General features: G+C 39.3%; 1 protein-coding gene across 2 annotated transcripts in view; it reads left to right on the top strand.

Moving 5' to 3' along the window:
* camkmt (calmodulin-lysine N-methyltransferase) overlaps window positions 1–24,750 on the top strand; it is a 375,134-nt gene that overhangs the window by 233,320 nt on the left and 117,064 nt on the right. The gene's annotated exons all lie outside the window — the stretch shown is intronic.

The following is a 24,750-nucleotide window of genomic DNA, read 5'->3' on the forward strand; positions in this document are numbered from 1 at the left end:
ATTTGATCTGCTACAGTGTGATTGAGATGAATTTTTGTTCTGTGGGAAGACTATTAGCCAAAAACAGAAATGCTACTCCTTTCTCCACAGATGATGCCTGACATGCTGAGTATTTTCAGCATTTGCTTTTTTCCTTTTTTTATTTGCGTCGAATGTGTTGGTGAATTTTAAACCAGGAGAGAAAGATTTATCTTAAGTTCTTCCTTTGGAGGTTCATTATTATCAGTTAGAAAGAAGAGTTACAAAGACAAAGGCACATTAGACCGTAAGAACAGGAGTAAGCCTTTTAATCCACTGATCCTGCTTCACTATTTGATTAGATCATAGCTGACCATCTGCTTCAATTCCACCACACTACTCCTTGATGTCATCAGTATCCAGAAATCTTTTAATAATAATATCCTTGAATAAACTTCTGTTGTCCTGTAGGGTGGAAAATTCAAAAACTTCACCACCCTCTGAGATGTCGAGAGATATCTTCACTCAGTGTTAGATGACCTGCCCCTCCCTTGTTCTTTTATTGTATTCTGGTTCTGGACTCATCAGCTAGGGGAGCAACCTGTCTGTATCTAATCTGCCGCATCCTGGAAGAATTTTTGAAGCTTTTGAAGATCATTCCTCATCCTTCAAACCTTTAAGGAATTACAGGCTCAGAAACTGGACCATAGAGAGGAAAGAGATTTGAATAACGATTCATAATGTAGGCAATAGTTTCGAAGCATGTGACAGACATGAATCATGCAATAATAGAACCAGAGGATTGAATTGCGGTTCAATATAGGTGGTAGGATATTCAGTTGGGAAATGTAAAAAAAAACTGCCAGTGGAGTGTTTGAATGCTGCAGATTATAATCATACAATTCTAACTGCACAGCTTATGAACATTGCACTGAATGCAACCACATCCGTGCAACATTGCTATATACTGAAAGGGTGAAACGTGGTAAGCACTTGAGGCAATATAGTGGTTTTTTTTGCATTCTACAAATTGGTTGCTTTTTGCTGCCTGTGTGCTTTGCCTTGTTTCACTGAATTACTTATTCCAGGATCCGATGGAAACATTTTTGTAGCCATTTCGAAGACGTGGCTGTGATTGAAGAGGCTGAGTATTATGTAAAGATGAAAGACCTAAAGAACACGAGCATTTACTTTTTACATATAATATGAATCTTCCTGTTGAATCATTTCAATGTTTCGAGCTGTAAAGAACTTAAACTCAGACTATTTTAAAAATCTGCCACTTGCCTAATCATTAGTGACACAGTAACTAAATCTTCTATCCCACTCAATATTAAAAATGAGGAAATTAACTTTATGGGATTAGCGTATGTAAATATATTTTGAATATAATGTAGCATGAAAACATGAATCTTTGGTATGCATTTCATTTAATAGATTTAACTGCCCTTAAATGTGGGGAAATATTTTGTGTTCTCCATTTCTATAAACTGCTGCGCTTGAATAAAATAGACAGTAGCAAAATATATTTGACTGTAGTAATCCCATTCTGTTGGCCCAATGTGAACTAATGAAAATTGGAAGAGAAAACTTATCAAGTCCTTCTTAAAAACCAGATCTGAAAATGTGTTGCTGGAAAAGCGCAGCAGGTCAGGCAGCATCCAAGGAACAGGAGATTCGACGTTTCGGGTATAAGCCCTTGGCTTATGCCCGAAACGTCGAATCTCCTGTTTCTTGGATGCTGCCTGACCTGCTGCGCTTTTCCAGCAACACATTTTCAGATCTGATCTCCAGCATCTGCAGACCTCACTTTCTCCTCTTAAAAACCACCCATGAACATTATGCAAACAAGATGTCAACCCAAATTGAGTTCTTTATTCACAACTGAATGTTAATCAAAGAGGTGTTACAAAATATTACCATGCGTTGATGAAACGAATAATACAAACAAATTTTTATTTTCAGTAAGGGCTGTCTTGTGGTACAGTAGTTGTGTCCCTACCCCTGGATGGGGAGGCCTGGGTTCAAGCTCCACCCCCTTCAGAGATATGTAATAACATCTCTGAACAGGTTGATTAGAAAAATAGATTAAATTATTTTTTAAAATGAACACATAGCAGCCATTTTCGGGTAACGTGAAGCTGCAAGAGAAGAAAGTTGCCTCGGACTTCAGAATGTCGGGGAGTGGCATGACTTGTAGAACGACCTTCCAAAGAGAGAGATCCACCAGGTTATAATCACCTGAAGGTGATAAAGACTTGAACTAAATATGAACGTTCTGATTGTTGTGTCATTTTAGGTTCAAATTCCTGTGAGAACAGTCTAGTATCTGCATACCAATATCAGTATCACCCTTAGTCATCTTTCATTAGAATAATTCAGAATCTGGAGTAATATGAAAAGATGGGAAATCATGGATATAAACAGACAATTTCCAATTGCTTAAGGAAATAGAACAAATGTTCACAGATGTAGAATTAAATTTTAAATATTTTAGAATCAAGGGGAAGATTTCACAAACATTTTTTAAACTGTGAAATTGGTCTTTGGAAGTGTTAGCTCCTTTTCCTGATATCCTGTAAAATCCCACTGTTCCTAGTAATATTTAAATATACATGTGATTGGGTTATAATTCACTGATTTCCATAAAAGGAAGCTGACTTTTTTTCTTGAATAATCACAATTGTAATGCAAAAAATGTAGCAACTAATTTGCACAAAATCGAGCTTCCAAGCCAACATTAAGTTTAGGTGTAAACATTGGTCACGACACTAGGGATAACTCCTTTGTTCTTATTCAAATAGTGCAGTGGGATCTTCCGCCCCTATCTGAAAGTGCAGATGGGGCATCAGTTTAATGTCTCATCTGACAGATAGGACCTCCAACAATCTCCTTCAGACTGAGAGTCAAAAATAAGAAAGTTTTTTAAAAAGGTATAAGTTTATTCTTAATACATTTCAAGTGGTTTATATATGAAAAAAGTTCTGGACCAGCAGTTTGTGATGAAATCTGCTTCCATCTCCTTCCCAGAACAGAGGATTGATATTCATACAGGGAAAGGATATTAATTGGGCACAGCACAAACACAACTTGGTACGTCAGCAGTTGGCCATTGGAACCCTAGAACTCCATGGGAAGCTAGAGAAGTGATTGCTGGGCCTCTTGCTGAGGTATTTGTATCATCGATAGTCACAGGTGAGATCCGGAAGACTGGAGATTGGCTAACATGGTACCACTGTTAAAGAAGGGTGGTAAGGACAAGCCAGGGAACTATAGACCAGTGAGCCCGATGTCGGTGGTGGGCAAGTTGTTGGAGAGAATCCTGAGGGACAGGATGCACATGTATTTGGAAAGGCAAGGACTGATTCGGGATAGTCGACATGGCTTTGTGTGTGGGAAATCATGTCTCACAAACTTGATTGAGGAAGTAACAAAGTGGATTGATGAGGGCAGAGCAGTACATGTGCTCTATATGGACTTCAGTAAGGCGTTTGACAAGGTTCCTCATGAGAGACTGATTAGCAAGGTTAGATTTCATGGAATACAGGGAGAACTAGCCATTTGGATACAGAACTGGCTCAAAGGTAGAAGACAGAGGGTGGTGGTGGTGGAGGGTTGTTTTTCAGACTGGAGGCCTGTGACCAGTGGAGTGCCACAAGGATCAGCGCTTGGGTCCTCTACTTTTTGTCATTTACATAAATGATTTGGATGCCAGCATAAGAGATATAGTTGGTATGTTTACACATGACACCAAAATTGGAAGTGTATTGGACAGCAAAGAGGGTTACCTCAGATTACAAAGGATCTTGACCAGATGGGCCAATGGGCTGAGAAGTGGCAGATGGAGTTTAATTCAGATAAATGAGACGTGCTGCGTTTTGGGAAAGCAAATCTTAGCAGGACTTATACACTTAATGATAAGGTCCTAGGGAGTGTTGCTGAACAAAGAGACCTTGGAGTGCAGGTTCACAGCTCCTTGAAAGTGGAGTCGCAGGTAGATAGAATAGTGAAGAAGGCGTTTGGTATGCTTTCCTTTATTGGTCAGAGTATTGAGTACAGGAGTTGGGAGGTCATGTTGCGGTTGTACAGGACATTGGTTAGGCCACTGTTGGGGTATTGCATGCAATTCTGGTCTCCTTCCGATTGGAAAGATGTAGTGAAACTTGAAAGGGTTCCGAAAAGATTTACAAGGATGTTGCTAGAGTTTGAGGATTTGAGGTATTGGGAGAGGCTGAACAAGCTGGGGCTGTTTTCCCTTGAGCATCGGAGGCTGAGGTGTGACCTTATAGAGGCTTACAAAATTATGAGGGGCATGGATAAGGTAAATAGGCAAAATCTTTTCCCTGGGGTTGGAGTGTCCAGAACTAGAGGGCATAGGTTTAGGGTGAGATGGGGAAAGATATAAAAGAGACCGAAGGGGCAACTTTTTGACGCAGAGGATGGTACGTGTATGGAATGAGCTGCCAGAGAATGTGATGGAGGCTGGTACAATTGCAACATTTAAGAGGCATTTGGATGGGTATATGAATAGGAAGGGTTTGGAGGGATATGGGCCGGGTGCTGGCAGGTGGGACTAGATTGGTTTGGGATATCTGGTCAGCATGGACAGGTTGGACCGAAGCGTCTGTTTCCATGCTGTACATCTCTATGACTCTATACTGTAAAATTTCAGTATCTGCTCGTAATATTTAAATATACTTCCTAATTGGAGTTTGAATTTGCATGGCAATAAAGTATTGTAAATTCATAATAGTCAAATTGCAGGATGCCTCGCCAAAGATTTGCATAAAATGGGATAGTTAAGGAGGCCCCTGTTTTGCCTACAAATGTGCTTGGTCAGAAAAATAAAACAAATGAATATACTGATGCAATGACTACGTGATAAAAAGATTTCATTTTGCAATACATTCACACTGACCTTGTTCAGTAAAAAGTCTTGAATAAACTTTGGGAATTAGCTATAGACAAATTCAGTAATTGTTTTCTGCTTCGTATGCTGTCTTTGGAAAGCACAATACAATCCACCATGTCTTAAATGCAGTCAAACATCTTTTTGAGGTTTTCTTGTTGCAGTGCAACATCTTGGATAATATCTGTTGCCTCTGCAGTTTCAGCTTGGGAAACGAGCAGGTGAGCAGGCACACATTCATTGGACCCTTCAAGGTCGTTGGTCTCCTCAGCCATACTTGAATGTTTCACAGACAGATATCTATTGAATGATGGTTTGCCTGTGATTTTATGCTGTTTCACAGCCTAACTCCTTTGTGATTGCCAACTTGACAAACAGGTACACGATCAGCTATCACTGACTTATCACTGGCACCTTCCATTCAATATTGTGTCCTTCAAACAGGAATGGTTGACGACATTGACACAGCTGCAATCATGGGTTGTCCAATTTTCATCCGGTGTGATTTCATTGTATCTGTCATATTTCTAATTTTCTATTGAAGACATTGGGACCAAAATCTCATTTGTTGGTAGACAGCTTCAAACGTGGAGTGGAAAGTATGAAGTGATTGGGGCTGGGGTGAAAGAAGTAATTTACATAATTTATCTAAGTAACTGTGTAAAACATTTCGAATTAGGAAGGTTACGGACAACTTTACCTTATGTTAGGATGTAGTTAATTGAGGAGAAGATAGGATGATTTTTTTTGTTCAAAATCTACATGTTTTAAAAGTAAGTTACTGTTATACATGCATCAGATGTGTCTTACCAATACTCAAAGGCCTATGATATTTTTACATTGTGCCACTTGTGATGTGTTGCTTCAGTAAGTTTTCTGCATAATGGCATTGATTGAATCACTGATATGCGTATGCTGTAACAGGCTTGTCATAAGAATCAGAAATTACACAATGAGTTCTCATTATCTGTGAGCAATGCCAAGAGAGATCTGCAAATATTTAGTTATTGTTTGTGATGCTCCTATTTGAATCGTTTCATCTAGTGCTGTTTGCTATATGTTCTGCACTTGAATTATCCATGTACCTTATAGCCTTAACAGCGCTCACCCTGGATTCATAGTTTCTTAACTCCCCTGATAGCAATGTGCATGATTTGTGTATTTTCTTTATGTTTAGACCGTTCAAAAGACAACGTTACTCCTGTTCAGGTTTAAAGGATTGCCTGATGTTTGTCATGCTGTCTTGAAAATCTGAGGTGTCTTTACTCAGTGATTTTGAGGTCATCTTGCAAATACAGCAGCTAAAATAATGTCAACTAGTTATTTTCGAAAAGGAATGCAGAATGACTTGGTTAGTAGCCAGAGTGAAGATTATAGGCATAGTTTTAAATGGATGTAATCAAGCACTGTGGAGCACTATGATTCCTATGCTCCTGGAGCCAAGGAAATACCCACGTATTGATATAGTTAAATACTGAATGCATCAAGATATTGTTAATTGAAAGTTGGGGAATTCATAAATATTTTGGATTTTACTTGATTAGCTTTAGGAGAAAATCATGTTGTGTAGCCTCAGGTGTTGAAATAAGCTGAGTGCATCTGTGAAAATGTAGACTGGTTTAATTGTTTGATGGTTTCTCAATGCCCTACTTTTTTATGCTCATACAAAGTGTTTAATTTTCTGATGATATAGATGGCCCTGTCAGAAAGATGCAGTTCTCTGGCAATCTAGGAGACTACATTACTGAGTGTGTGATTGGGCACTGTGAAGGTGTGCATCTCAGAAAATCGGGGGCTCGCAGCCTGTGATTTTCCATCCATTAATTTTAATGGATAGATGATCACAGGCTGTGTGGGCCTGTTATTTCCCGACTTGCACTTTCTGCAAACTTTGTTACTTGCCAGAATCTCTAATTGCAGAATCAGCGCTTATATTTCCAAGAGGTTACTATCCTTTACAACCTAACAAGATGCCTATTCTGATACTGTATATCATTGTCCTGGTGTCTAGAAGGCTGGAAAGGAAGATGGAAATGAATAAAGCTATTGAATTAGAAACCACTGAGAACATACTATCAGAGAGGAAAGGAAGGTAAATAGGCTATGACGTAGAGCGAGAAAAGAACATGAAACCAGCAGGGGATATTTTTTAAAAAGCAAAAGAACTTGAATTATTAATGTGATTGTGTGATAGAAGGATTCAATAGAAAGATTTATAGCTATGAAATCATACTTCTGTACGAAATGGTATAGTTTAACTTGGACAGTAGTGAGAGGTAAATTTTGGGTATAACGTACTTGGGAAAGATGCAAAGGAAAGTGAAGGGGGTGGATGGTGGCGATAGTGAAGTATTCTATAATGTATAGAATATAAATATGTCGCAAACGGTAGTTTATCAATGTTTATACTTGATGGAGTTTTTAAAAAGTAGAAGGGGCACCATACAGGCCATCAAGTAGTTTAGTTACTTGCCACAGAATTCCTAACATCTGACATCCTTGTAGCCACTCTATGTATATAGCTGATCCAGTTAAATTTTCTGGCCTCTGATGGTAGGGAATTCATCAAGAACCTTGAATGTCAAAAAGAGGTAGATACATTTTTTTCTTATGTGATATGGTCATTGCCTGTCACATGTTTGGTGCAAAAACAGAAATTGCTGGAGAAACTCAGCAGGTCTGGCAGCATCTGTGGGAAGAAAGAAAAGTTAATGTTTTAAGTCCAGTGACTCAATTTTGCTACATGGAAACACAAACCTTCCATTGTGTGAGGAGTCACAAATGGTATTGAACGCTAAACAATGATCGGTAAACGTTCCCACTTCTGACCTAATGATGAAGTAGATGTAATTCTTACAGTAGCTGAAGATGATTGGGTTTCTGACCATGATAGTGTCCCTACCTGCAAGGCCTGGGTTCAAGTCCCATCTGTTCCAGAGGTGTGTAATAACATCACTGAACAGCTTGATTTGTTAAATAATAAAAAAGGATTCAGAGGAATTAGGGCTTTTGTGGCAGAGTGATAGTATCCCAACTTCTGGGCCTGAATTCAAGTCCCATCAGCTCCAGCAGTGGGTCATAATACCTCTGAATAGCCTGATTTTAAAAATATCTGTTGTGAGGAGGTAAAGAAGTCTTGCGGTATAGTGTTAGTTTCCCTACTGCTGAGCCAAAAGGCCTAGGTTCAAATCCCACCTGCTTCAGAGGTGTGTCTATCATGTCAGAATAGGTTGATTGAAAATACCTATAAAGAATTCTTTAGAGTGTTGTAGTAGTGTCCATATCTGTCCAGGAGGTAAGGTTCAAGTCCCACTTGCTCCAGAGATTTGTAATAACATCTCTGAATAGGTTGATTTGAAAAATCTCGACACTGTGGAATTCCTGCAGCAATGTCTTGAACCTGAGATGATGGACTTTGTGCTATAGCTGACTTCAACTAATGGAAGGTCCCTCACCCCGAATCCCATTAACATTGATTTTGTCAGGGATATTCGATGCCATACTCAACCAAGTGCTGCTCTGATGCCAAGTGAGGTCATTTTTACCTCCTATTTAATATCTTCATGAAGTGCTTCAAGAAGTTGGTCATGGTCCATATCAACTCTCATTTCCTAGCCTGCTTTGTTCCTCTACAATTAGTCCTACCACAGTGGACCCATTTCTCTAGCCCCGCACCCATCCCTAGAACATTTGGACAACAAGGATACCTGTGTCAGACTCTTGTTCATCGTCTGCAGCTCCCCCTTTAACACCATTATTGCATCCAGACTGACCTCAAAACTATGAGATCTAGGTCTCGACTCCATCCTCTGCAACTGGATCCTCAACTTCCTGACCCACAGACCGCAATCATTGAAGATAGACAACTGCACCTCCTCCACGATAACACTCCTCACTGGAAACCCCCAAGGATGAGTTGTTAGCTTCCTACTGTGTTCCCTGTACACACACAACTGTGTTGCCAAATTCCAAAGAAACACCATTTACAAGTTTGCTGATGACACCACCATGGTAGAACAGATATTAAGCAAGGAGGTAGAGGGCTTGGTGACCTGGTGCAATGAGAACAATCTTTCTCTCAACCTCGGCAAAACTAAATAACTAATCATTGCCTTCAGAAAGAAAGGAGGAGAAAACACCTCCCATCTACATTTACGGTGCTGAAGTTGAGAGGGTGGAGAGCATCTAGTTTCTAGGAATGACCACCCGTCCTGGACTTTCCATGTAGATTCAACGGTCAAGAAGACACAACATCTCTTCTTCCTCAGGTGGCTCAGGAAATTTGGCATGTCCATGAGGACCCTCACCAACGTTTACAGATGCACCATACTGTCTGGGTGCATAATGACCTGGTATAGCAACTGCTCTGTCCAGGACCATAAGAAATTACAGAAGATTGTGTGCACAACCTAGGCCATCACAGAAGTCGACCTTTCACTTACTTGGCTCATTGCTGCGGAAAGACTCCCAACATCATAAAAGACCCATCCCACCCCAGCAATGATCTCCCACAACCCCTTCCATCATTCTAAAGATACAGAAGCTTGAATACACACACCAGCAGGTTCAAGAACAGCTTCTTCCCTGTTAGACGGATGAATGGATTCTCTAAGTTCAAATAATGTTGATTTTGCCTAGCGCTTCCCTGTGCGATATAAACTGTATGCCTCTGTTGAGCTTTTTTCTCACCCTATGATCTGCATGTCCTTGTTTACTATGATCTGCCTGTACTGCTCATAAGCAAGGCTTTTCAGTATATTTAGGTAAATCAAATCAAACCATCATGCTCTCAGCAATTAGACACGTCATTCATTCATAAGTGATCCACCCGTCTAACTTTTTATTGTTGAATGTCTGAATAGCCTTTGTATTTGCCTTTTATATTATCCGCTTGTCTATTTTTATATATTCTCCCTTTAATTAAAACCTCCATTTTTACACACCCTATACTTTCCATTTTCTTTAATTTCTGTGAGATTGTTAATCAAACTTTCAATTTGTTAAGGTCACTTTGCTTTGTCTATTTATTTCAACCCCACATTTGTTTATTTTATATTCTGTGCATTTCATATTTGAATATTTTCCACTGCTTCTCTGTGAAGTCATTTGCTAACTTTTCTCCCCACATAATTTGGGTCAAATTCAGGCTGCTTCATCAACTTTTCTAAGCCTTCTAATTTGTTATTATCATTCTATTCTTGCAGTATTATTCCCAAATTTTAATCTAGTAGCATATCATTTTCTTTTGTCCTACTTAAAATATCCTGCTGAACCTGAAAACACTGATCTAAGGGATGAGACAAAAAAAAACTTTTCCCATTTTTACAATACGTGCTACCTCTATCCCAATCTAGTGTGGGAGAGAGGCAATATAATTTCCATCTTTTTACATAACCCTCCTTTCTCCTCTCCTTTATCAGACTAGGACATTACTTCTCATAGGTGACCATTCTGTATGTCTGACCTTAGGCAATGAGTGTTCACAGATTGCTGAACTGTCTTATCTGGCTTTCCAGCAGGACTTACTGGATTGAATCATTTACTCTAACTTGACTTTTCTGTGCAAGTACATCATTGTCTATCCCTCAGTGAAGGCTGGAGACTTCCTGTTCTGTATTGCTGACTTCCATACCAGTGATTATAGTTACTAAATGAGTAATTGGAGAAGTGCGTGAAACTTTGGGCAAAAAAATAATGCTGTCCAGCTACCAATGTGAAATTTTTCCTTTTGCTCTTTCTATTCATACACTTTGCAATTTTAGAGTGAGAAGCAAGCATTCTATTGAAGCTTGCAAGTGAAAACCATGGTTTTAATTTAAAATTGCTTCACTTCAGGTTCGTGCAGTGACTGAAGCATTGTATCATTTATTAACTATTTCTCACAGTACATTGCTTCACCACTGAACATGCAAGTAAATATTTGTAATTATTGATCATAACTCCATTTGAACAGTCTAATAAAGCGATTTCTAGCTATTATTTTGTGCATTGCATTTAACTGCAATTTTTTGTTCAAGTTTGTATATAAATAGCAATCATTTCTCATTCATGAGTTAGTGATACAGTGTCAAACTCAGCAATGAGGAAGAGGATAGTTTTTCATCATGAAATGAATACTGGTACAAAGTATTCATGTTTTGTTATCATAGATAGTTAGCATTCTTTCTTTGCTTGAAAGGTATGAAAACAAACACACAAGCAGAGGGGGAAATAGAAACTATTAGATTACAGTGAACATATTTTTACAAATCAAAGGGTTGCAGCTCCTAGGAAAATGGGGAGAGTTACCAAATTCTACTTTGTTACACATGTGCCTTGTCAGTAAAAAATGTTGCCTTTAAGGACTCCATGCATTGTGTGTGTTGTAGCTCTTTCTGGCAGTTAATTTGCGGTGGGTTTGCAAGCTGCACATACAAAACTCAGTTGGTTTGCTGAAATATCTACTTCATAACTTACAGTCTGTTTTACTGTTTTAAATAAACAGAGCTAGTCAATCCCAGACCAGCAATTGATTCTTAACCATTATCATTAGCAATACATGGTGGAGCAGCCCAATAGCACTGTGCTAAAGAGGTCTATCATGCTTGAAAAGTCAGAACCAATATCTGCTTCACAACTTAGAACATAGAACATTACAGTGCAGTAGAGGCCCTTCAGCCCTCAGTGTTGTGCTGATCTGTGAAACCAATATGAAGTTCATCTAACCTACACTATTCCATGTTTATCCAATGACCATTTGAATGTCCTTAAAGTTGGCAAGTCTACTGCTGTTGCAGACAGGATGTTCTACTCTGAGTAAAGACCTACTCAATATGTTGATATATTGTCTAGCTAACGCCCATTGTTGCAGCTAACCTGAGAATGCAACTTTTAAAAAAGGTTTTGTCATTTAAACATGAAAGAAGTGAAACTATCATGGTATTCGATCAGATGAAAGACTCAACAATCAAGGTATTTTTCAATGTATAATTTCAGTTGCATGACACTGTAAATTTTTGCTATAAATTCTGTGCCTTAGAATTGTGTCCTCCACTATCACCTGATGATGGAGCGTCGCTCCGAAAGCTAGTGTGCTTCCAATTAGACCTGTTGGATTATAACCTGGTGTTGTGTGATTTTTAACTATGTAAAGATGAGACATGAAGGCTCAGTTAGGGCACTTGAGAGTTACAAGTTAGCCAGGAAAGACCTAAAGGGAGAACTAAGAAGATCCAGAAGGGGACATGAGAAATCTTTGACAGGTAGGATCAAGGAACTCCCTAAAGCTTTCTATAGGTATGTCAGGAATATAAGAATGACTAGAGTAAGATTAGGGCCAGTCATGGCCCTAATGTATTTAACTGTTTTAAATAAATTAACCTACAGAGTTAGTTATTCCTTGATGAGTGGTTAATGATTAGATCATTATCCTGACAGACCTAAGGCTACAAGAACTACCATTAGAGCAGCCACATAAATTTGCCTGTTGAAAATACATTTGTCTTTTTGTACGTTCATTTGTTGATTAGTGGATTTTTATGTGGTAATTGCAATGTATTTAGGTTAAAATACCAGTTGGGCTGAATGAGAAATGGGCATTTTATAAGATCCTCAATATTTTCAATTCAAGTTATAATGTGTAGGACGTTTTCTGGCTCAATTGGAGAACACATGGCCAAATGTGTGCAGAGCAGAAATTTTCCAGTCTACGTTGGGTAGTGATGATCACCCCACATTTTGTCATCTTGTGACAGGTGGAATTCATCTGAGTTACCAATCTTGATTGCTGTCATGAACGTCTGTTGAAATTGAGCATATTGCTGGTGTTGGGTGAGGACATGTTCTGATACATCCTTCCAATAATCAGGTACCTTGTTGAAACACTATCAACCATAGTCGGGAAGAAAGCAATTTGAGCGAAGTACTTGGAGCCGAAAGCAATTTGGTAAAGAAATCAAATAGAAGAACATGACCACAATACCCAGTTAGGTGAGTTAGCGTTTGGATTTAATTGGAAAAAGCAGCAATATGTGTTGAGCAGGCGAAGAAACTTTAATGCCACATTTGACAATGTTGTGTGGCTTTTCTCTGATTATTCTTTTCCTGTTCCTGAGGGTAAATGTTCAACCTTCACTGAGCACTTCCTCCCTCACTTACATGGGAGGTGTGGACTTGCTCTGGGAAAAGTAACTTCTGTTTAAAATGAATGTTAAAAGCTGAAGAACAGAGGTACATCCAGTTTCCATTAGCTACTTTATTGACTCCTGTCTGATACATAGATATCCACATCAATTTCCTCCGAAGTGGGTAATGCCTGCTCTCCAATATCAACTATATAGTAGCATAGTGGTTATGTTACTGGGCTAAAACTATTGATAACACAAAACTTGACTCTTAGAAACTGAAGTGCAGCTGGCCTTTTGATTAGGTTTCGTCCTGCTGGTGTGCTACTCTAGAATTATAAGCAACTCACCTTCTGTTCTTTTTACCATTAATGGTGGAGATCTCTCCTTTTTGCAAATTTGCAACCTTGTTCTAAAATTTGCATAAATTGATAAGTTTACTGACGTGCCTTGTTACCAACATTATTCTTTCTTTGCTGTCCAATGGTAGTGGTACAGTTATGCTAATAGCTAACATCCCCAAGCTTTTGTGTTCAGATCCTACCCATCATCCCTTATCCTATTAGACTGTTGAAAATATAGTTTATCAGTTATTCCCAGAAAAATGGCCATGGGTACTATTAGATAGTTAATCAAACTAAGTCTGCATGCATGAGTAAAGATTGATTAATGCCTAGTTAATCTTGTAATTTTTTGGGGTGACCACTATCATGGTGGATAAAGAGTGCCATTGGGGATATCAATTATGTGAAATTTGAGAAGGCATTGATTAGGGTCCACACAAACTTATTTGTCAAAATGAAAATACATGGAATTGGAGATGACCTGATGACATTGGTTGGTAGTTACTTGGGAAATAAAGATAGTGTTTTTAGGAAAGCATTTACACAGCACTTTTCATGACAGTAGTGTGTTCCCAAGTGCTTTATAGGGAACAAAGTCCTTTTAAGTTGTAATCATTATTGTAAATCAGGGAACAAAAAGCAACCAATTTTTGTGTACAAGTTCACATGAACAGCAAATGTACAATGATAATTATATGTGATGTAAATTGAGAAATAAATAATGCCATGGGGTTGAGGCCTCCATTTAATGTTACTCTAGCAGGTGGCATCTTGAATAGTGCAGCATTTTATCGGTGTTGCATTGCTGTAACAGTTTAGAAATTTGTGGCTAAGGCTGGAGTAAGACTCAAACCTAAATCATTCAACTCCGAAGTGAGGGTGCAACCAACTATAATGGCTGATGAGGCACAAAGCCCAGGATTTTTGCACTGACAAAGTACCCATGGTTGGAAATGTTCTGCTGTCAACTGAATTAACTTGTACTTCCATATTTATACAGCCTCTCAGGAAAGTTTTGCTTTGTGGAATGTTTTATAACTACATCACCGTACTTGTGAATCCAGACCCACAGTGAAATAGTTGATTCTTAACTATTCACTCGGCAATTAGGAGAGGCAGTAAATGCAGGCCTAAACAGCGATGCCTACAGCCCATCAATGAATAACATGCCAAGTTTCATACCATGTCATATTTCTCATTTATGCTTACCTATAGTGGACAGTGCATTGAGTATAGGAGTTGGGAGTTCATGTTGCGGCTGTAGAGGACATTTGTTACACCAGTATTGGAATATTGCATGCAATTCTAGTCTCCCTGCTATAGGAAGGATGAAAGAGTTCAGAAAAGATTTACAAGGATGTTGCCAGGTTGGAGGATTTGAACTACAGAGATAGGCTGAGTAGACTGAGGTTATTTTCCCTAGAGTTTTGGAGGATGAGGGGTGACCTTATAGAGGTTTACACAATCATGCCGGGCATGGATAGGATAAATAGACAAGGTCTTTTCCTTGGGATGAGGGAGTCCACAACTAGAGGGCATAGGTTTAGGGTGAGAGGAGAAAACTTTAAAGGGACCCTAAGGGGCAACTTTTTCACACAAAGGGTGGTGCATGTATGGAATGAGCTGCCAGAGGAAGTGGTGAAGGCTGGTACAATTACAGCATTTAAAAGGCATCTGGATAGATCTATGAATAGAATGGGTTTACAGGGATGAGGGCCAAATGCTGACAAATGGGACTAGGTTAATGTAGGATATCTGGTCAGCATGGAGGAGTTGGACCAAAGGGTCTGTTTCTGTGCTGTATATCTCTATGACTTTGATTCTATTTACAAAATAGTAAAGGTTTGATATTTTTGCAACCATCTTAATCCTATTTATGAATGTTAATATTTAATATTCTCTTTATTAAATGATTAAAAAGAAAATGATAGTCACACTTTTTAACTGACTGGCTCTGATAATGTGTTCCTTATTTCCTCATGGGAAGTGTGTGTCAATAGGACAGCATTTATTTCCAACTTCTAATTATCCTGGAGAATGGTGTGGCTTAGCCTGCTGAGCGACGTCGCTGTTGGTTTCTGGAGGTCCTCTTAAGCTAATGCTGAAATCAACATAATGTTAGGATTGGGCATGTCTACCCCACAGAAATCCGTCGATGTTTGTGGATAGTCATCACTAAGGTCACAGTGAATGTTGTCACTTGGCCTAACCACACAATCAAGTCATCAGGCTCTCAGACTCACTATTTGCTACAAATTCTGTTACTTGGAAATGTGTGCAGTGACCACATCTTTTTAATGTGTGCTTAACTGATGAAGGACTGGAGAGTTCTCAATCCAAATATTTAGCTGACGTTAAGTGACACAGTTGTTTTCATGGGAGGAGCAAGTTGCAAAAGGACATAGTCAGACATTGAGTGTACACACCTGTAACAGATGGAATCCATATGCTGAAATGAGACATCAAATATTTAGGATTTGAGACAGATAAATCAGAATATTTTTGTAATGTTGATAGACTGGAAGGTGTGGAGGAATCCAAACACAGGAAGACTTCATCTTAAAATTTGGAGTTGGGCTATTTAGGAATGAAATGAGTAATTTTCACAAAATATAGTGTAAATCTAGAACATCCAGGAGATGCTCAGTCAGCTGAAATTGTCACATGGTGATAAGGAAATCAAAACTTGGGATTATATATTCCAGGGTATGTGACTTTCAAAATGACAGATAAGCAGGAAAGGATGGTGGAGTATGGTTGGTACAGGATGGAATAAATATGACAGTAAGAAATGATTCTGGATTGGAAGAAATAGAATCCAAAAGGGTAGCGGTTTGAAATAGTAAAGAGAAGAAAATTTGGTGGGACAGAGAATAAATCAGTAGATAATGAGAATAAAGGCAGTACCTTAATCATGAGTGACTTTGGTTTTCATGCAGATTGGGAAAATTAAATTGACAGAGGAAGCCACAAGAAGAATTCATAGTGTATTTGGGACAGCTTCCTGGAACAATATATTGCAAGTCTAACCAAGGATCAGGCTGTCTTGTATAAGGCAAGTTTAATAAATGAGTAAAGAATCCCCCAAGAAAAAGATTCTAGGAAAAGATTAAGCCAACCACAGTTAACCAGAAAGCCAATGACAGCATCAATTTGAAAGAAAAAAGCATACAAATTGGCAAGTTTGGTGCTAAGTTAGAATTAGGAAAGTTTTAAAAATCAATAAACAACTGAATAAGTAATAAAGAGGGAGAGCATAAACATTGAAAGTAAACTTTCAAATAAGCAAAAGCTTATTTAAATATATAAAAGGAAGAAACAAGTCAAAGTGAATATTAACCCTTTCGAGGATGAGGCTGGGCAGAATACTAATGGAGAATGAGGAGATGGCAGAGGAGTTGAATAAACATTTTATATGAGTCTTCAGAGAAGAAGACCCATTCCAAAATTACTAAATAATCCAGGGGTAAAAAGAGGAGGGGAAATAAATACAACAACTACCACTAGAGAAAATGTGTTATGGAAACAAATAGGACTAAATACCAATAATTCCCCAGTACCTGATAGGAGGTATCCTCGGATATTAAAGGAAGTTGCTATTGTACTGGAAATAATCTTTTCCAAAAATCCTAATAGAAATTCCAGAGGATTGGAAAACTGCCAGTGTAACACCTTTATTTGAAAAGTAGGAGAGACCAGAAACTGAACTCAATTAGCTTAATGTCTGATATTGGGAAAACGTTTGAGTCTATTTTAAGTAATCTAATACCAGAGCAATTAGAAATACATAATATGATCAAGATGAATCACCGTTGCTTCATTAGGGGAAAATCGTGCCTGGCAAATTTACTCAAATTCTTTGAGGAAATAATCGGGATAGATAATGGGGAAGTAGTGGAGATGAAATATTTGGATTTTCAAAAAGCTTTTGATAAGTTGACTAATGTGTAGTACCTTAATAAGGTAAGAGCCTATAGTGTTGAAGATGGTATGTTAGCATAGATAAGAGATCAGGATCAAAAAGTGTGGTGCTGGAAAAGAACAGCTGGTCAGGCAGCATCCAAGGAGCAGGAGAGTCGACATTTCTATGAAGAGCTTATGCTCAACATCAACTCTCCTGCTCCTCTGCTGCATCTGCAGTCCTCACTTTCTCCTAGACAGAGGATTGGCTAACTAATAGAAGACTGAGAATTGAGATCAGGAGAGTTTTCAGGATGGCAGTTGTACCTGCTGGTGTGCCACAAGGATCAGAGCTGGGTCCACAATTATTTACAATATATGTAAATAACCCAGGTAAAGAAAGTGAATGTATTATAACCAAGTTTGCAGGTGACACACAAATATGTGAGAAGGCAAGCGGTGAAGATAACACATGGATTCTGCAGAGGGACATAAACGGTTTAAATAAATAGCCAAAACAATGGTTAAAATGTGATGAAACTGTGAGGCTATGCACTTTGGCAGGAAGAATGGAGGAGTTGAAGATTATGTAAATGTAGAAAGACTGCAGAAAGCCACAGAACAAAGGGATTTTGGATTCTTCATGCATGAATCACAAATGGCAACATCAAAATTCAACAGGTGATAGGGAAAGCAAATGGAAGCTGGCCTTTATTTTAAAGAGAATGGAGTATAAAAATAGGGAGGTTTTTGCTAAAATAATGCAAGGCATTCGACAGACCACAGCTGGAATACTGTGACAAGTTTGGGCCTCTTATCTGATAAAAGATGTATTTGCATTCAAGGCAGTGCAGACAAGGCATGGAGATACTGTCTCATGAGGAGAGATTGAGTAGGTTGGGCCTGTATTCATTGGAATTTATAAGAATGAGAGGTGACCTTAAGGGACTTGAAAGAGTAGTTGCGGAAAGATTGCTTCCTTTTCTAAGAGAGTCTCGGACCAAAGGGCATAATCGTAGAGTAAGGGGTTGTACACTTAAAATAGATCAGGAGGAATTTCTTCTCCGAAGGTAGTGGATCTGGGAAATTCTTCATCGCAGAGGGCTGTCAGGGATATGTCATTAAGTATATCAATGCTGAGACAAATTTTAATAGGTAAGGATATCAAGTGTTTTGAGGAAAAGGCAGGAAAGTGAAGTTGAGTATTATCAGATCAGTCATTATCTCATTGAATGGTGAAGCAGACTCGATGGGCTCAATGGCATACATACGCTGTCGCATCTTATGTTCTTGCAAGAGGTTAGGTGGTCCACCAGATAAATGCTAAGGAAACCGTGGGTCCAGCCTCAACAGGCAGCACAGTGGCTCAGTAGTTAGCACTGCTGTCAGACAGCACCAGGGACCCGGGTTCAATTCCACCCTCAGGCAACTGACTGTGTGGCGTTTGCACATTCTCCCCATGTCTGTGTGGGTTTCTTCTGAGTGCTGCAATTTCCTCCTACAGTCCAAAAGTAGCAGGTTAGCTGGATTGGCCATGGAAAATTGTCCCTTGTGTCCAGGAAACATATGGGCAACGTGGGTTAGCCATGAGAAATGCAGGGTTATAGGGGAGGGGATGGGTCTGAATGGGATGTTTTTGAAGAGTCTGTGTGTACCTGATTGGCTGAATGTCCAGCTTTCACACTGTTGAGATTCAAAGACTGGAGTGCAAATAGTTGAAAGATCTCTAACAAGTAGTCAAAGTCAGTGAATTTGTCTTCAAAAATCTACTCTGTCAAATGATTACAAATGAAAACAAAAATTTTCAATGCTGTTATCAAATCTCCTGTGTCTGCACGCAACATCAGTTGCCGCCCTCCCATGGACAGTCATATTGCTGCTGGCAATGTACTGAAACTCGTATTATCAGTAATATAACAGCTTCACTACTGTTTTATGGCATACACTGATGCTGGATCACATCTTGATTCTAAACCATTCTAACTTACTTCCTCAGTTATGACTTTGTTTGGTGCAGTTAAATCTATATAGTTAATTTATAGGGTCATAGAGTCATACAGCAGGAAAACAAACCCTTCTATCCAATTTGTCTGCACTGACCAGATATCCCAACCTGACCAAATCCCATTTGCCAGGATTTGACCCATATCCTTCGAAATCTTTCCTATTCATAAACCCATCCAGATGCCTTTTAAGTATTGTAATTGTAGCCACCCCACCATTTCCTTTGGTAACTCGGTCCATACACGCACCACCCTCTGCATGGTGAAGTTACTTACTTTCCAGTCCCCCTACAGATGAATGTTATGTGACTCTGTGCCCTCAACTGATACTGATATGTGGCTTTGGACTTTTCCCCAAGCAAACAGAAACCCTGCCCATCAAACAGACTCCTTTTTGTTTATGAAGGCAGCTCATCACCACTTTCTCTAGAGCAGTTAAGGATGGGCAGCAAATACTGGACCAGCCAGCGAAACCCAATTTTCCTGAATAAATTTAAAAAAGGTCCCCTCCAATTCGTAGACTATTCTGACATGGAACTATATCGTTGTTCCTTCATTGCCAGTGAATCATAATCCTGGAACAACCTTTGGAACAGCACTCTCGGTGTCCCTTCACACCTAGAAATGCAGCAGTTGAGGAAGGTAGCTCACTGACATCTTCTCCAGGGAAATTAAGGAAAGATAATAATTTCTAGCTAGATAGTGACACAAACATCCCGTGAACAAATATAAAATTAAAATCTGATCTCCACCAGAATAATAGAGTCTTTCACTATCATGTGCCTGGCACTTTGGACTCTGTCAGTCCTTTTCAACATGACAAAGCCATTTATTCTTCAATTTATGAGCATCCATGTATGTTTGGAATATTCCAAAAAGATACTTGGATTAGGATGCCAAATGTTTCCTTCTACATCCTACAGGGATACCCTGCTCTTTTTAGATGGAATTCTCTCAAAAAAATTCTAATTTTACTTGCCTTGGCCTCATCTGACCAATCTCCAGCATCCTGTTTGGATTTTCTGACACAGTTGTCATTGGGCAGACGCTAAGAGGCTTGAAATACTTGTGACACTGATTATGTCATTTATCTATGAATTAACTTTCATGGTTCACATTTATAACTAGATTGGGTATCACCGAATTGTGATGGAAATTTTGACCAGTTTTTGAAAATTGGTTAACATATAATGCCATCAAAAAGGAACAATGCCATCTCATGGTCATGAATGGACTCAGTCAATTTTGTCAGTAGGGAAAAGGCGGGAAATTGGGCATGAGGAATGTTGGATCAGCCCGTGGTCCCATTGAATGGTGGAGCAGGCTCGAAGGACTGAATGGCCTAATTCTATTCCTATTTCTTACAGCCTTAATGTCTCTCATGCACTGTTATTGGCTTGTTTTGCAAGTAGGGGTGAGGAGAAATGTTAAGGATTAACATTAATCCCACTGTAAACACAATCAAATCCTCTTCATAGCATTCATCCCAATTTATCAGACCAAATGTAGGACAGTACCTTCATTGAAGGCTGGCAGAAAATTGGTTGCAAATGAAGACAAAGGAACTACTGCTTTTCAGGCTTTAAAACTAGTCAACTTTTATAAGCAGGTAAAAGTGGCAATAGATCCTATAGGAATCTGAGAAACAGTACGAGTATACAGCAAGGCTAATAATTATTCATATTTGTTGCATCCCATTCTACTGCTCCCAATGATATACATTACTGTCACTACAAACATTTCCAATGTTTTTCTAAACAGTAACTGGTTCACAAGAGTGTTATTTATATCGTCCGGGAAATTTTAACACTCATCTGTCCTCATTTAATAATGAGCTGTTCTCTCCCATACTCCTTGACATAATTTTAAAGAAAGAAAACATCATTAAAGACAGATGGGGTCTCCAGCAGGGAAACTATTACCAGCTCAGACAATGCTAACAAAAAAAGGAGAAAGAAAATCATTTCAAACCGGGTGGAAACCAGGGAAATAGGAATGACAACTGTGTCACAGGTAAAAAAATGCAGAATTGGTGTCTGAATAAACAAGACATCAGGTTGTGAATAGTAGTGAAAGCTGTAAAGCATTGGTAACACAATCAGTCTAATGGAAAGAAAAGTTCCTCTGTGAAGCCGAGGTCATGTGATTGTGCCAACAGTTACTGCAGAAAAGAAGCACAATTCCGATTCAATTACACAGGGCTCAAAATGGAAAAATAGACAAACCAAACACTTCATTTTCATTTCTGCCCAGATCCTATCAAACAGTGCATTTTTGTTTGTTCACAGTGATCCTGCTTTCTGCTGAATACAAATATTTTATGCATTAGTGGATCTCCTGTGGACTTGCGTACTTTGTAGGAAGAAATATTTCTCTTACCTATCTCTTATCTATATGTCAGTGCTTCTTCTTCACTTGTGCTTCTCATATTTTAACTTTCCTTGTTAGTCCTCCTCAGCTGTTGCCTTTTGTGTCAGTGCCTTTCTCTGTGTTTACCTTCACTTCTATAATTTTCTTTCATAGCTCATAGATGTTTCATTTTTAGTGTGTGGTAGCAAGGTGAAGAGGATTTTTTTTTTATTTGCTTATGGGGTGAGGACGTAGTGCTGCAAGTCATTCAGTTGAGGTACACCTACAATACTATTAGGGAGTTCCGGGAATTTAACCTGATGACCGTGAAAGATAAGTGATCTATTTCTGAGTCAGGATGGTGAGTGGCTTGGAGGGAAACTTGCAGGTGCTGGTATTCCATTTATCTGTTTGCCTTGTCCCTCATTATGTCATGATTGTGGGTTTGGAAGATGCTGTCAAAGGAACCCTGGAGAATTTCTGCAATGCATCTTCTAGATGATACCCAGGGTTGCAGGTGGGTGGGCTGCTTGGTACACAAACTGTCAGGAAAGTGATGGAGTGCTCAGCCTAAATCAGGGGAGAGACATTATGTGCAATGGTGGGAGAAAGAAATGTTGGGATTATCAGGGAAGAGGTGAAAGTGGGGTCCTGCAATGATAAAGGTTTCAGGTTGGCAACGGGGTCAGTGGTGAGGGTTACAGAAAGGCAGTCACTTCTGGGGGCAGATGGAATCATGTTAGATTAGGGTTTGGGGAGTGGAGGTAGAGTGGAGACTGTCAGGAGTCCAATGCATTTAGGAGGTGTTCAGGGTGTGCCCAGTGTGTCCAGGACTCCAGGACTGTGACTAAGGGTGGAATCATAAAGGGGCCAATTGATGTGAGTTGTTGCAAGATTGCTGACTGAATCATGGTGAAATCAGGCAAGGCCTATTTTGGTGTCAGGAACAACTTGCTTCATCATTTATGCATCTTCTTAGGTAAAGGCAAGTTTCTTCTCTTTTAAAACAACAAATTCTCAAATAGTTAGGTAACTCCTAGTCGGGTATGTAACAAAAACGCAACCAAATGATTAACAGGAACCTATGAAAATTGAAGGCATCTTATTAACCAAAAACGTTTTCCAGGATGATGATGCATCGTAGCCCCTGTAGTGCCCTCCAGTCTCTAAAGGCCTCTGACATGCCAGTAGACACCATTTGCTCCTTCTCAATGGATGCTTGAGCGTTGACTTAACTGCGGAAGAGGGACAGGCAGTCAGACACTATGAACCCCTGAAGGCTACTGCTAGATTCTATTAATGGCTGTCATGGGGCTAGTTTCTCACTAGGCAGTGGCAATTAACCTATTAAGAGGGATTACTATGAAGGGTGAAATGGGCGAAAACCAGATGAGAAGGATATCAGTGGGACAGGATAAGTAGGCAATAAGGTGGGTATGGGAAGATGTGATGAGAAATTTCAATGGACCTAATGGCAAGAAATCCTTCAAAAAACTCAATGCAACTAATATTTAGCCAGTAAAAAGTAAGATTCAGCCTAGGTTTTTAATTGCTTAACTTTACCTGAGTAACTAGAAACTGAAAATGGAACCCTCTGAATTCTCTGGCTTTAATGCTCCCTTTTGAAGGATTCCAGACTCGGGGGAATTGGCCATCAGAGTCTTCAATTTACTGGGCAATTCTCCCATGACCATCTGGCCATCTGAATATCCCAGCCAGTGCTTTGTATATGCTCCCATTCAGATGAGAATGTAATGCCATCTAGTTGTGCTGTTCTGGAGAAGCTGAAACAAATGCCATGGCCTGTATTATTTAGTTCAGTTTGAATCCTAAATATCACCTGTCAACCTTCAAATCATACCTAATCTATATAATCCCATAACCAACCATAAATAATATAGCTGCTTATATGTTATAACAAGACAATCATTATAATTAATGTACATTAGCCATCAGTGAACTTCATATGCTTGAATTGCTGTACAATTCACAGGAATTCCCTCCTTTTCCCGATCTCTTTTTCCTTTAAGATTTTCCTGAATATCCTTTGAATACAGAAGAAAGAGAGCATCTTATGGCATCATGTCTTTAGTCCCCTTAATGGAGGCATGAGCGCGGACATAGCTGCAGAAGAGGGACAGGCAGTCAGACACTGAGTCCCTCGAAAGCCACTGCTACACTCTATTAATGGCTGTCACGGGTCATCCCATGAAGCAATATACCATCAGCTACACAACAAGTAATATAGGACATACTGGCACTAGAACATGTCCAGCGGAGATTCACACGGATAATCCCTGGAATGGTAGGTCTAACATATGAGGAACGGCTGAGGATCCTCATTGGAGTTTAGAAGATTAAGGGGAGACTTAATAGAGACGTGCAAGATAATACATGGCTTGGAAAGGGTGAACGCTAGGAAATTGTTTCCATTAGGCGAGGAGACTAGGACCCGTGGACACAGCCTTTGAATTAGAGTGGGTCAATTCAGAACAGAAATGCGGAGACATTTCTTCAGAGAGTGGTGGGCCTGTGGAATTCATTGCCACAGGGTGCAGTGGAGGCCGGGACGCTAAATGTCTTCAAGGCAGAGATTGATAGATTCATGTTGTCTCGAGGAATTAAGGGCTACGGGGAGAATGCTAGTAAGTGGAGTTGAAATGCCCATCAGCCATGATTGAATGGCGGAGTGGACTCGATGGGCCGAATGGCCTTACTTCCACTCCTATGTCTTATGGTCTTATTGACGAGGAGAGTTTGCTATTCTCAGAACCATCCCATGGCGCTTTGAAATAGACAGAAAAGAATAGAAGTTGAAGCCAAATGTCAGGTAGTTGTACCAAATGTTTTGTTTTTTTCTCAATTTAACTCGAGTGTATAGCTTCTGCATTATTAAAGAAATTTCCAGTATATACAAACATGCAAGTAAGAAGCATACTTAGGCCATTCAGCCCCTTGAGCTTGCTCTGTCATTCAATACGATCATTACTATATGTTCCTACCTACCCACAATAACATTTGATCCCTTGCTTATCCAAGCGTCCAACTTCTGTCTTAAATATATTCAAGGACTTTGCTTTAGTGCCTTTTAAGTAAAAGTACTCCAAAGGTTCTAACTCACTGAGATAAAAAAAATTCTTATCTTTGTCTTAAATAGGCGACGCCATACTTTTAAACAGTAATCC

Source organism: Hemiscyllium ocellatum, chromosome 10 (assembly GCF_020745735.1).
Source record: "Hemiscyllium ocellatum isolate sHemOce1 chromosome 10, sHemOce1.pat.X.cur, whole genome shotgun sequence".
Classification (NCBI taxonomy): Eukaryota; Metazoa; Chordata; class Chondrichthyes; order Orectolobiformes; family Hemiscylliidae; genus Hemiscyllium; species Hemiscyllium ocellatum.